The following is a 13,325-nucleotide window of genomic DNA, read 5'->3' as shown; positions in this document are numbered from 1 at the left end:
GCGTGTCAAACACAGCGATATCGCTATCCAGGACGCTGCAACGTCACGGATCGCTAGCGATATCGTTGTTAAATTGTTCAGTGTGAAGGTACCTTTAGTCTTAAGGTACCGTCACACTCAGCAACGAGAACGACAACGATCCGTGACGTTGCAGCGTCCTGGATAGCCATCTCGTTGTGTTTGACACGCAGCAGCGATCTGGATCCCGCTGTGCCATCACTGGTCGGAGCTAGAAGTCCAGAACTTTATTTCGTCAGGTCGTCGTGTATCGTCATGTTTGACATCAAAAGCAACGATGTCAGCAACGTTTTACATGGAGCTAACAACCAGCGAGAACAATAAGTGAGTCGCCGTTACGTCACTGGATCGCTCCTGCATCGTTCTGCTGTTACAGTGTTTGACGTCTCTACAGCGACCTAAACAGCGACGCTGCAGCGATCGGCTCGTTGTCTATATCGCTGCAGCGTCACTGAGTGTGATGGTACCTTTAGGCTATGTTCTCACAATGAACTTTGTGGGGTTTATTTATTTGCATTTTTCGATCTTGTTGTTTGTTTTTGATACTTCCTGGTATTTGGCTTAGATAAAACTTTATTGATAAACGCATGTAATCCCCACATGACTGTATGATCGAGTTTTCGCTCCGGAAACATTTTTTAACACCGGATTTTCTGCATCTAATGCAAGTCTATGATGAAAATCTGCACATAAAACTTAGCATACCTGCAAGAGAAATTGAGAAGTTGATTGGAAACAATGCACGCAGGTCACTTTACAGATTCCTATAAATCCCATCCACTTCGCTTGAAATGTAAGAAGCTGCGTTTTTTGATGTAGCTTAAAAACACAGCATCAAAAATTCATTGGATTAGGTAGGACAACAATGACATCTGGAGGAAGCATCAAGCTGTAAGGTCTAACCGAAGTGTGTGAGTGTCTTTATTTAAAATGGTCGGCTGCACTGAGCAATCTACACATGAGCAGCCGCCATTTTCCTGAAGAGCTCAATCTGCACGAGCGCCATCTGCATGAAAACTGAAAAAAAAAAAAAAAACAGATACAGTGGAGGGGATACAACAAAGCTGAAGACAGAAGACCCTACCCACAGTTCCACCCCAATGAACAAAGATATAAACACGAGGAGACCGTAAAACACAGTTAAAGATCTACGAAAATCAGTTTTTTCACCTGAGGTATTTTAATCAGTATGACAGCGCCAATATGGCCCTTTCTGTACTTTACTTAGTAAAATGCTGCTGACAGGTATACATGCACGCTCAGCAAAACAGAGTGTATATGAATAGGAGGTGGAGTAGGGGGAATAAGTGTTCTCATTCATTGTGCGGCTGGTGGCATACTTACATGGGACGTTATTAGAGAACAAGTATTCCCACAGACATTTGCAGTTTACCTTGTCATCTAAAAGAGGAAATGGAAAAAAAAAATACCTCTAAAAGGATAAATAACAGTGTTGGTCTGATATGTTCAGGGGTCTGATAGCCCTATGCAAAGAATATAGATACTGTACTCTGAGACCTTTGACTGTTTGCACTCCTTTCTAGATCATAGTTTGTAATATGCCGCAGGCAATGGAAGGATTCTGCGATGCTGGATAAACGACAACCCATGATAGAGAATGAAATGTTGGTTTAATGTCAATGCGTTTCAGAGTCAGTATGACTCCCTGAGGACAACCACAAATGAAAAGAAGTGAATAACATACATGACATGGAGAAAAAAAAAAAAAGAAAAAAAAAAAAAAAAAAGGGCACCAAGGAGAGGGGAGGAGTACAAGCCGTCACATGTGATCGGGGGATAAAGCTCATACGTCATCCTATCACATGTGACTGTATATACACCGCTCCCCTCAGCACCTTTTTAAATGTTCTCATGTTTATGATCGCATTTACGCTATTAACTACGGTACTTTCATTTGTGGCTATCCTGAAGTAGGAGTCGGAGTGACTGACATTAAACCAACATTTCAATCTCCATCATGGGTTGTCATTTTGGACGTGCTCGTAGATCATGTTTGTGTCCCCGCAGCTGCATGATTTGTGGCTGTTAAACAGCCTGAACACATGCAGGGATTGCCTGCTTGTTAGGGAATCCCCACATGTATTCAGGCTGTCTAGCAGCCACAAAAACATGCAGCTGCGGGGACTCAAACATGATCTACGAGCACGGCCAAGATACTCTGAGAACACCTGAGCATGCTCAGAAAACTCAAGTAACGAGCACACTTGCTCATCACTAGTTGTCATTTATCCATCAGCAGAGGATACTTCATTGCCCGTGGCATATTTCATTACAAATCCTCTGAAAGCTGCAACAGCTTGAAGCTATGTATTTTTAGTGGTTGTGTCTTACACAACCTTATAAAAAAGGTGAGAATTATTACTAGTGATGATTGAATAACTCCAGATAAGGCTTCTTTCACACTAGCGTCAGAATCTCCCCGTCGCAATGCGTCGGGGAGAGATTCCGACGCTAGCGTTTGCTGCATTGCACAATGGGTGCAGCGGATGCATTTTTCCGTCGCATCCGCTGCCCCATTGTAAGGTGCGGGGAAGTGGGGGCGGAGTTCCAGCCGCGCATGCGCGGTCGGAAAAAGCGGTCCGTCAGGAGAAAAAAACGTTACATGTAGTGTTTTTTGCTCCCGACGGTCCGCCAAAGCACGACGTATCCGTCGCAAGACGGATGCGAAGTGTGGCAATCCGTCGCAAATGCGTCGTCAATACAAGTCTATGGGGAAAAAACGCATCCTGCAAGCACTTTTGCAGGATGCGTTTTTTCTGCAAAACGACGCATTGTGACGGATTAAAAAAACCGCTAGTGTGAAAGTACCCTAAGTGCTTATCCGAATAGCTGCATCGTTAACCCGGATAGGCTACGTTCACATTTGCGTTGTGCGCCGCTGCATCGGTGACGCAACGCACAACGCAAATAAAACGCACCAAAACGCACGCAAAAACGCTGCGTTTTGCGACGCATGCGTCTTTTTTGACGAAATTTGGACGCAAGAAAAATGCAACTTGTTGCGTTTTCTGCGCCCGACGCTTGCGGCAAAAAAAACAAAACGCATGCGTCACAACGCATGTCCATGCGTCCCCCATGTTAAATATAGGGGCGCATGACGCATGCGTCGCCCGACGCAAACACGCAAAACCTAATGTGAACATAGCCATACCTGGAGCGTTCCCGATAATTAGCTGTTCGGAGCGGCAGCTGCATGTGTCAGGGCCATTTCACTGTCACAACACATGCATGGAGATCCTGTGTGTTGTGACTGTCACACGGCCGTGACACATGCAGCAACGAACAGCTAATTATCGGGAACACTCCAGGTATCCGGGTTCCTGAAGCAGCTTTTCAGTAAGCGCTATAGCTATTCGCTCATCTCCACTTATAACCTATTGATCCTCTTTTACTACTTTGATAAGACTCTATTGCGCTTTTGCATCTTTCATATAGTTTGGCCTTATACAACTCAATGGTCCTGATCCCTTATTGCATATGTACCTGTATTAAGTCTAGATTTGAGTTTTGCAACTTTAAATTCACTATTGTGATAATAGTTTAGGGCTTAAAGGTTTTCTGCTTATTTATAATTTGAGAAAAGTCATGAATGGATTCCATAGCCCCCTACCCTTTCCTGATGTAGCTTTATGTACTCAAGATTTCAGTGGAAAAATCGTGCCATTGTGAACTGTATTAAAAGAGATTATATATTACATACTACATACCAATACTCTGCCAGAGCATTTCAGATAAAAGCCCTAGAAATCATCAGACTGCAAAACACAGCGGACAGCCCATAAGGATACATGCACATGATAACTTTTTCAGGCAAATATGCTCCATATCCAGCCTAAAAAAAGCGCTAGAGAAGTGTCAAAAAGATTGATCAATTGTACTGCAATGTAGAAACCACTTGCTGTGCACATGTTCTGTCTTTTAACCGATTCATGTTTGTAAAGCCGAGGAACAGTGAACAGAAATGACCTGAACATTAAAAGGAACCTGTCACCTGAATTTGGCGGGACTGGTTTTGGGTCATATGGGTGGAGTTTTCGGGTGTTTGATTCACCCTTTCCTTACCCGCTGGCTGCAATATTGGATTGAAGTTCATTCCATGTCCTCCGTAGTACACGCCTGCACAAGGCAAGATTGCTTTGCGCAGGCGTGTACTATGGAGGACAGAGAATGAACTTCAATCCAATATTGCAGCCAGCATGCAGCCAGCGGGTAAGGAAAGGGTGAATCAAACACCTGAAAACTCCGCCCATATGACCCAAAACCAGTCCCGCCAAATTCAGGTGACAGAGTCCCTTTAACCCCTTAATCCCATATGACGTACTATCCCGTCCAGGTGACCTGGGACTTAATTCCCATGGACGGGATAGTACGTCATATGCGATCGGCCGCGCTCACGGGGGGAGCGCGGCCGATCGCGGCCGGGTGTCAGCTGCCTATCGCAGCTGACATCCGGCACTATGTGCCAGGAGCGGTCACGGACCGCTCCCGGCACATTAACCCCCGGCACACCGCGATCAAAGATGATCGCGGTGTGCCGGCGGTGCAGGGAAGCATCGCGCAGGGAGGGGGCTCCCTGCGGGCTTCCCTGAGACGATCGGTACACGGTGATGTGCTCACCGTGTACCGAGCGTCTTCTCCCTGCAGTCCCCGGATCCAAAATGGCCGCCGGGCTGCATCCGGGTCCTGCAGGGAGCACTTCCGGGTCAGGATCAGGCTGCAGCTGCAGCTCTAATCCTGCCCGGCTGTATGTCAGATCACCGATCTAACAGAGTGCTGTGCACACTGTCAGATCGGTGATCTGTGATGTCCCCCCCTGGGACAAAGTGAAAAAGTAAAAAAAAAAATTTCCACACTTGTAAAAAAAAAAATAAAAAAAAAATTCCTAAATAAAGCAGAAAAAAAAAAATATTATTCCCATAAATACATTTCTTTACATAAAAAAAAAACAAAAAAACAATAAAAGTACACATATTTAGTATCGCCGCGTCCGTAACGACCCGACCTATAAAACTGGCCCACTAGTTAACCCCTTCAGTGAACACCGTAAGAAAAAAAAAAAAAAAAACGAGCCAAAAAACAACGCTTTATTATCATAACGCTGAACAAAGAGTGGAATAACACGCGATCAAAAAGACGGATATAAATAACCATGTTACCTCTGAAAACGTCATCTTGTCCCGCAAAAAACGAGCCGCCATATAGCATCATAACCAAAAAAATAAAAAAGTTATAGTCCTCTGAATAAAGCGATGCCAAAATAATTATTTTTTCTATAAAATAGCTTTTATCGTATAAAAGCGCCAAAACATAAAAAAAATGATATAAATGAGGTGTCGCTGTAATCGTACTGACCCGAAGAATAAAACTGCTTCATCAATTTTACCAAACGCGGAACGGTATAAACGCCTCCCCCAAAAGAAATTCATGAATAGCTGGTTTTTGGTCATTCTGCCTCACAAAAAAATCGGAATAAAAAGCGATCAAAAACTGTCACGTGTCCGAAAATGTAACCGATAAAAACGTCAACTCGTCCCGCAAAAAACAAGACCTCACATGACTCTGTGGACCAAAATATGGAAAAATTATAGGTCTCAAAATGTGGAGACGCAAAAACTTTTTTGCTATAAAAAGCGTCTTTTAGTGTGTGACGGCTGCCAATCATAAAAATCCGCTAAAAAACTCGCTATAAAAGTAAATCAAACCCCCCTTCATCACCCCCTTAGTTAGGCTAGGTTCACATTGCGTTAATGGGTTAACGCTAACGGACAGCGTTGCACGGCGAAAATGTCACAATTAACGCCGTGCAACGGGTCCGTTAGCACACCCATTGACAGCAATGTGATTTTCAGGTGTAGCGCATCGCTAGAGCGTGCCATTTTCGGCTCGCGCTAGCAAGGTGCCATTCTTTTGTGGCGCGCCTCAGACGCTGCTTGCAGCGTCCGCGGCGCGCCCGAGGTCCGATCCCCGATCTTCCAGAGCGGGGACGTTAACGCGACCACTAAACACGACACCTAAAAAGACATTGTGTTAGCGCAATCCGCTAGTGCTAAACGGATTTCCCTAACGCAATGTGAACCTAGCCTTAGGGAAAAATAATAAAATTAAAAAAAATGTATTTATTTCCATTTTCCGGTTAGGGTTAGGGTTAGGGCTAGGGTTGGGGCTAGGGTTAGGGTTTGGATTACATTTACGGTTGGGATTAGGGTTGGGATTAGAATTAGGGGTGTGTCTGGGTTAGGTGTGTGGTTAGGGTTACAGTTGGGATTAGGGTTAGGGGTGCGTTTGGATTAGGGTTTCATTTATAATTGGGGGGTTTCCACTGTTTAGACACATCAGGGGCTCTCCAAACGCGACATGGCGTCCGATCTCAATTCCAGCCAATTCTGCATTGAAAAAGTAAAACAGTGCTCCTTCACTTCCGAGCTCTCCCGTGCGCCCAAACAGGGGTTTACCCCAACATATGGGGTATCAGCGTACTCGAGACAAATTGGACAACAACTTTTTGGGTCCAAGTTCTCTTGTTATCCTTGGGAAAATAAAAATTTGGGGGGCTAAAAATCATTTTTGTGGGAAAAAAAAGGATTTTTATTTTCACGGCTCTGCGTTGTAAACTGTAGTGAAACACTTGGGGGTTCAAAGTTTTCACAACACATCTAGATAAGTTCCATGGGAGGTCTAGTTTCCAATATGGGGTCACTTGTGGGTGGTTTCTACTGTTTGGGTACATCAGGGGCTCTGCAAATGCAACGTGACGCCTGCAGACCAATCCATCTAAGTCTGCATTCCAAATGGCGCTCCTTCCCTTCCGAGCTCTGCCATGAGCCCAAACAGTGGTTTCCCCCCCACATATGGGGTATCAGCGTACTCAGGACAAATTGAACAACAACTTTTGGGGTCCAATTTATTCTGTTACCCTTGTAAAAATACAAAGCTGGGGGCTAAAAAATCATTTTTGTGAAAAAAAAAAAGAATTTTTATTTTCACGGGTCTGCGTTATAAACTGTAGTGAAACACTTAGGGGTTCAAAGTTCTCACAACACATCTAGATAAGTTCCATGGGAGGTCTAGTTTCTAATATGGGGTCACTTGTGGGGAATTTGTACTGTTTGGGTACATCAGGGGCTCTGCAAATGCAACGTGACTCCTGCAGACCAATCCATCTAAGTCTGCATTCCAAATGGCGCTCCTTCCCTTCCGAGCTCTGCCATGCGCCCAAACAGTGGTTCCCCCCCACATATGGGGTATCAGCGTACTCAGGACAAATTGGACAACAACTTTTGGGGTCCAATTTATTATGTTACCCTTGTGAAAATACAAAACTGGGGGCTAAAAAATTTTTGCGAAAAAAAAATAAATTTATTTTAACGGCTCTGCGTTATAAACTGTAGTGAAACACTTGGGGGTTCAAAGCTCTCAAAACACATCTAGATAAGTTCCTTAGAGGGTCTAGTTTCCAAAATGGTGTCACTTGTGGGGGTTGTTAATGTTTAGGCACATCAGGGGCTCTCCAAACCAACATGGCGTCCCATCTTAATTCCAGTCAATTTTGCATTGAAAAGTCAAATGGCGCTCCTTCCCTTCCGAGCTCTGCTATGCACCCAAAAAGTGGTTTACCCCCACATATGGGGTATCGTCGCACTCAGGACAAATTGCACAACAACTTTTGTGGTCTAATTTCTTCTCTTACCCTTGGGAAAATAAAAAATTGGGGGCGAAAAGATCATTTTTGTGAAAAAATAAGATTTTTTATTTTTACGGCTCTGCATTATAAACTTCTGTGAAGCACTTGTTGGGTCAAAGTGCTCACCACACATCTAGATAAGTTCCTTAAGGGGTCTACTTTTCAAAATGGTGTCACTTGTGAGGGGTTCCAATGTTTAGGCACATCAGGGGCTCTCCAAACGCAACATGGCGTCCCATCTCAATTCCAGTCAATTTTGCATTGAAAAGTCAAATGGCACTCCTTTCCTTCCGAGCTCTGCCATGCGCCCAAACAGTGGTTTACCCCCACATATGGGGTATCGTCGCACTCAGGACAAATTGCACAACAACTTTTGTGGTCTAATTTCTTCTCTTACCCTTGGGAAAATAAAAAATTGGTGGCGAAAAGATTATTTTTGTGAAAAAATATGATTTTTTATTTTTACGGCTCTGCATTATAAACTTCTGTGAAGCACTTGTTGGGTCAAAGTGCTCACCACACCTCTAGATAAGTTCCTTAAGGGGTCTACTTTCCAAAATGGTGTCACTTGTGGGGATTTCAATGTTTAGGCACATCAGGGGCTCTCCAAACGCAACATGGCATCCCATCTCAATTCCAGTCAATTTTGCATTGAAAAGTAAAATGGCGCTCCTTCCCTTCCGAGCTCTGCCATACGCCCAAACAATGGTTTACACCCATATACGGGGTATCAGCGTACTCAGGACAAATTGGCCAACAATTTTTGAGGTTCAATTTCTTCTCTTACTCTTGGGAAAATAAAAAATTGGGGGCGAAAAGATCATTTTTGTGAAAAAATATGATTTTTTATTTTTACGGCTCTGCATTATAAACTTCTGTGAAGCAATTGGTGGGTCAAAGTGGTCACCACACATCTAGATAAGTTCCTTAGGGTGTCTACTTTCCAAAATGGTGTCACTTGTGGGGGGTTTCAATGTTTAGGCACATCAGTGGCTCTCCAAACGCAACATGGTGTCCCATCTCAATTCCTGTCAATTTTGCATTTAAAAGTCAAATGGCGCTCCTTCCCTTCCGAGCTCTGCCATGCGCCCAAACAGTGGTTTACCCCCACATATGGGGTATCAGCGTACTCAGTACAGATTGTACAACAATGTTTGGCATCCATTTTATCCTGTTACCCTTGGTAAAATAAAACAAATTGGAGCTGAAATAAATTTTGTGTGAAAAAAAGTTAAATATTCATTTTTATTTAAACATTCCAAAAATTCCTGTGAAACCCCTGAAGGGTTAATAAACTTCTTGAATGTGGTTTTGAGCACCTTGAGGGGTGCAGTTTTTAGAATGGTGTCACACTTGGGTATTTTCTATCATATAGACCCCTCAAAATGACATCAAATGAGATGTGGTCCCTAAAAAAAAATGGTGTTGTAAAAATGAGAAATTGCTGGTCAACTTTTAACCCTTATAACTCCCTAACAAAAAAAAATTTTGGTTCCAAAATTGTGCTGATGTAAAGGAGACATGTGGGAAATGTTACTTATTAAGTATTTTGCGTGACATATCTCTGTGATTTAAGGGCATAAAAATTTAAAGTTGGAAAATTGCGAAATTTTCGAAATTTTCGCCAAATTTCCGTTTTTTTCACAAATAAACGCAAGTTATATCGAATAAATGTTACTACTAAAATGAAGTACAATATGTCACGAGAAAACAATGTCAGAATCGCCAAGATCCGTTGAAGCGTTCCAGAGTTATAACCTCATAAAGGGACAGTGGTCAGAATTGTAAAAATTGGCCCGGTCATTAACGTGCAAACCACCCTCGGGGCTTAAGGGGTTAAGGCTGGGTTTACACTGCGTCTGTTAGACGGACTACGTTACACCGCGGCGTAACGCCGTCCGTTAACGCTGCCATTATGCCAAGGTGTCTTATGCACTGGAAACCTCAAACAGTAGAAGACTAAGAACAAAACTGCCTCCTCTGCCCACAGCGAGCGATTCACACATCAATCATGGAAACATCTGCTGTGCCAGGCTAAACCGCAGTGCACACCTCTGGCCTGATCTGTCCATTCTGTTTCAGCACATGCCCTATCATCGCCCCCCCAAATATTGGACTCAGCAATGACGTTTACTAGGACTCAATTAAAAAACCCAAACAATGATTGTGACAGGGATCGATCACTTCCATCTAGCCCAAAGACACAACCTGACAATAGAATCTCCCACAAGCAGCAGGCCATGGGTACAACTTACAGGCACTTCCTAACCAATGGAAAAGGCCCAATATATCACACGGTTAATAAACGCACATTTCATAACACATGTACCACCTAGTTACTAAAAGTGGTGCAAGTGGCAGCGTTGTCATAGCAACCTAGCAAATGGCAGCTTTTCTAGCCACAGGTCCTAGTGACCCCACAGGCTGCTGCGGCCAGCTGGGGGCGCAGTCCTCCATGCCTGTGTGTTGGTAAATATGAGGGCACATGGACAGGCGCCACCGCAGGCTTCTCCCTCACCGCAGGCCCCGCTCCTATGTCCTGACAGGAATGTAAACAGCGCCGCACACGTCTGTCAGCAGCCGCCACCTGCAGGTGAGCGCGTGACATGTCGCGATAACTGGCTGCCGCCTGCAGTGCGCCCGGCGCTGGGAGCCGCACAGTGAGCCGGGCAGCCGGCAGGTGACATTGCCTCTGCAGAGGCCGGCTCACTCAGTGCTGGGACGCCTGCTCCTGCGCATGTTTGGCTGTCACTCTCCACCACGACCTGCGGGCAGCCGGTCACCGCTCCTGTGAGGGCACATCCACACAGACACGCACACAAGGCCAGCTCGTCCGCCACTTACTGGGCCCAGCGACACGTTATCTAGTGTCCCGAGTGGAACTGGTCACGCAGCTGTAGCCACTTTCCAGCCAGCTCTGCATTTGAGCTCTATGCAGCTCTCCACAAGCACAACTGAGGCAGCGCGCACATAAGTGACACCTGGAGCCACCTATACGTAGCTGCGAGCAGCTAGCAACACTGCGCCGATTGGCTGCTGCTTGTCGCTGCCCCCATTCGTGAAGAGCCAACCATACGTCAGAGGATGGAATGGGGCGGGACAAGGGCGTGGCTTAGGGGTTAACTGTATACAAACGACAGGGAACAGTCAGGCAGGTAGCAGCTGACCCTCGGCCTCCTCCTATGGGTCCTGGTTCTTTCTCCAGGGTTCTTGCTCCCAGTGTTCTGCCGAGCTGTATGTTTGGTCAATATAAGTGTGTTGTCTCCCTCCTCAGTGTTTGCTGCAGGAAGGGTTAACTGTTTCAGGAGACAGGCGCCGTGACTGACAGAGCATCAGCACTTCCGGTCCTCAGTCAGACTGTGACAGACGCAATCGACTTCGAGGTGCACGGCACAGTGGAGAGAACGTAAGGGTCTGTGTGGGGGGCGCTCTTCTTCCCCTGGGGATTGCGCTGTGCCCGTATAGTCTGAGCCACTCTCCCTTTCCATGGGTTGCCCAACTCTCCCCAGGGCTTGTTCTGGGTCCGTATAGTCAGTGTTCCCCTACCTTCCTCCCCCGGGGGTTGTTCTGGGTCCGTATAGTCAGTGTTCCCCTACCTTCCTCCCCCGGAGGTTGTTCTGGGTCCGTATAGTCAGTGTTCCCCTACCTTCCTCCCTCGGGGGTTGTTCTGGGTCCGTATAGTCAGAGTTCCCCTACCTTCCTCCCTCGGGGGTTGTTCTGGGTCCGTATAGTCAGAGTTCCCCTACCTTCCTCCCCCGGGACAGTCAGTGTTCCCCTACCTTCCTCCCCAGGGCTTGTTCTGGGTCCGTATAGTCAGTGTTCCCCTACCTTCCTCCCTCGGGGGTTGTTCTGGGTCCGTATAGTCAGAGTTCCCCTACCTTCCTCCCCCGGGACAGTCAGTGTTCCCCTACCTTCCTCCCCTGGGGGTTGTTCTGGGTCAGTATAGTCAGTGTTCCCCTACCTTCCTCCCCCGGGGGTTGTTCTGGGTCCGTACAGTCAGTGTTCCCCTACCTTCCTCCCCCGGGGGTTGTTCTGGGTCAGTATAGTCAGTGTTCCCCTACCTTCCTCCCCCGGGGGTTGTTCTGGGTCCGTACAGTCAGTGTTCCCCTACCTTCCTCCCCCGGGGGTTGTTCTGGGTCCGTATAGTCAGTGTTCCCCTACCTTCCTCCCCCGGGGGTTGTTCTGGGTCCGTATAGTCAGTGTTCTCCTACCTTCCTCCACCGGGGGTTGTTCTGGGTCAGTATAGTCAGTGTTCCCCTACCTTCCTCCCCCGGAGGTTGTTCTGGGTCCGTATAGTCAGTGTTCCCCTACCTTCCTCCCTCGGGGGTTGTTCTGGGTCCGTATAGTCAGTGTTCCCCTACCTTCCTCCCTCGGGGGTTGTTCTGGGTCCGTATAGTCAGAGTTCCCCTACCTTCCTCCCCCGGGACAGTCAGTGTTCCCCTACCTTCCTCCCCCGGGGGTTGTTCTGGGTCAGTATAGTCAGTGTTCCCCTACCTTCCTCCCCCGGGGGTTGTTCTGGGTCCGTATAGTCAGTGTTCCCCTACCTTCCTCCCTCGGGGGTTGTTCTGGGTCCGTATAGTCAGTGTTCCCCTACCTTCCTCCCTCGGGGGTTGTTCTGGGTCCGTATAGTCAGTGTTCCCCTACCTTCCTCCCTCGGGGGTTGTTCTGGGTCCGTATAGTCAGAGTTCCCCTACCTTCCTCCCCCGGGACAGTCAGTGTTCCCCTACCTTCCTCCCCTGGGGGTTGTTCTGGGTCAGTATAGTCAGTGTTCCCCTACCTTCCTCCCCCGGGGGTTGTTCTGGGTCCGTACAGTCAGTGTTCCCCTACCTTCCTCCCCCGGGGGTTGTTCTGGGTCAGTATAGTCAGTGTTCCCCTACCTTCCTCCCCCGGGGGTTATTCTGGGTCCGTACAGTCAGTGTTCCCCTACCTTCCTCCCCCGGGGGTTGTTCTGGGTCCGTATAGTCAGTGTTCCCCTACCTTCCTCCCCCGGGGGTTGTTCTGGGTCCGTATAGTCAGTGTTCCCCTACCTTCCTCCACCGGGGGTTGTTCTGGGTCAGTATAGTCAGTGTTCCCCTACCTTCCTCCCCCGGAGGTTGTTCTGGGTCCGTATAGTCAGTGTTCCCCTACCTTCCTCCCTCGGGGGTTGTTCTGGGTCCGTATAGTCAGTGTTCCCCTACCTTCCTCCCTCGGGGGTTGTTCTGGGTCCGTATAGTCAGTGTTCCCCTACCTTCCTCCCTCGGGGGTTGTTCTGGGTCCGTACAGTCAGTGTTCCCCTACCTTCCTCCCCTGGGGGTTGTTCTGGGTCCGTATAGTCAGTGTTCCCCTACCTTCCTCCCCAGGGGGTTGTTCTGGGTCCGTATAGTCAGTGTTCCCCTACCTTCCTCCACCGGGAGTTGTTCTGGGTCAGTATAGTCAGTGTTCCCCTACCTTCCTCCCCCGGAGGTTGTTCTGGGTCCGTATAGTCAGTGTTCCCCTACCTTCCTCCCCCGGAGGTTGTTCTGGGTCCGTATAGTCAGTGTTCCCCTACCTTCCTCCCTCGGGGGTTGTTCTGGGTCCGTATAGTCAGTGTTCCCCTACCTTCCTCCCTCGGGGGTTGTTCTGGGTC

At 47.3% G+C, this 13,325-nt stretch overlaps 1 protein-coding gene across 1 annotated transcript in view; it reads right to left on the bottom strand.

The window, feature by feature from the left end:
• The window catches only part of YPEL2 (yippee like 2), a 128,878-nt gene extending 118,176 nt beyond the window's left edge, over window positions 1-10,702 (bottom strand). The window contains exon 1 of the mRNA XM_069757181.1: window positions 10,565-10,702. The gene's annotated coding sequence lies outside the window, so the exon portion shown is untranslated. The remainder of the gene's footprint in view (window positions 1-10,564) is intronic.
• Window positions 10,703-13,325: the final 2,623 nt, after the last annotated feature.

The sequence above is a fragment of the Ranitomeya imitator genome, chromosome 3, assembly GCF_032444005.1.
Source record: "Ranitomeya imitator isolate aRanImi1 chromosome 3, aRanImi1.pri, whole genome shotgun sequence".
NCBI lineage: Eukaryota > Metazoa > Chordata > Amphibia > Anura > Dendrobatidae > Ranitomeya > Ranitomeya imitator.
This window is presented reverse-complemented; position numbering and strand designations above follow the sequence as displayed.